The 603-nt window shown below is 41.1% G+C and overlaps 1 protein-coding gene across 11 annotated transcripts in view; it reads right to left on the reverse strand.

Moving 5' to 3' along the window:
* The window catches only part of RCBTB1 (RCC1 and BTB domain containing protein 1), a 50,501-nt gene that overhangs the window by 20,625 nt on the left and 29,273 nt on the right, over nucleotides 1-603 (reverse strand). The gene's annotated exons all lie outside the window — the stretch shown is intronic.

Here is a 603-nt window from a genome sequence, read left to right on the forward strand (position 1 = left end):
AAAAAAAAAAAAAGGAAAGTGAGCTAACAAAGCCGAGCATCGAGCATTCAGTAAACTCTAAACCACCCTCGCACCCCAATGCAGGATGCCATACGTCTGTGTCCAAAGAAGCATCTTTGAATAATTTTTGTGCACTGAGACAGGCACAGGTGGTAACAAGTTCATTGACGCAGAAGCTTCAACCAGAATTATTTTATAGAAATAACGATCAGCTCAAAGGTGACTATGGTAGAAGGTCACTGAAAGGTGGGTTTTTAAAAGTAGCCAATAACAATCAGGACGAAAAATTCTCCTTTTGCAAGTTGCTTCTTCCTGTGGACAAACATTCCAGACGTAGGTAGGTACAGAGGCTTCATGCCCATTAGAGTTACTGCGTATAAACATCGCCAGCTAACTTTAAAGAGTGCACATTGCCTCTTGCCTTCTGAGGTGGCCCGCACACTCTGTCAGTGGAGTGTGTCTCTCCCAGGGCCGCTCACACTTTCTGAGATGGACCGCATTCTCGCTATGCAATGAGTATCTCTCTAAATAAACCTGCTTTCACTTAAAAAAAAAAAAAAAAAAAAAAAAAGGGAATATTTCCTTTTTTTTTTGGAGAAAAGA

Source organism: Neophocaena asiaeorientalis, unplaced genomic scaffold, assembly GCF_003031525.2.
Source record: "Neophocaena asiaeorientalis asiaeorientalis breed wild unplaced genomic scaffold, Neophocaena_asiaeorientalis_V1.1 scaffold59, whole genome shotgun sequence".
NCBI classification, from domain to species: Eukaryota; Metazoa; Chordata; class Mammalia; order Artiodactyla; family Phocoenidae; genus Neophocaena; species Neophocaena asiaeorientalis.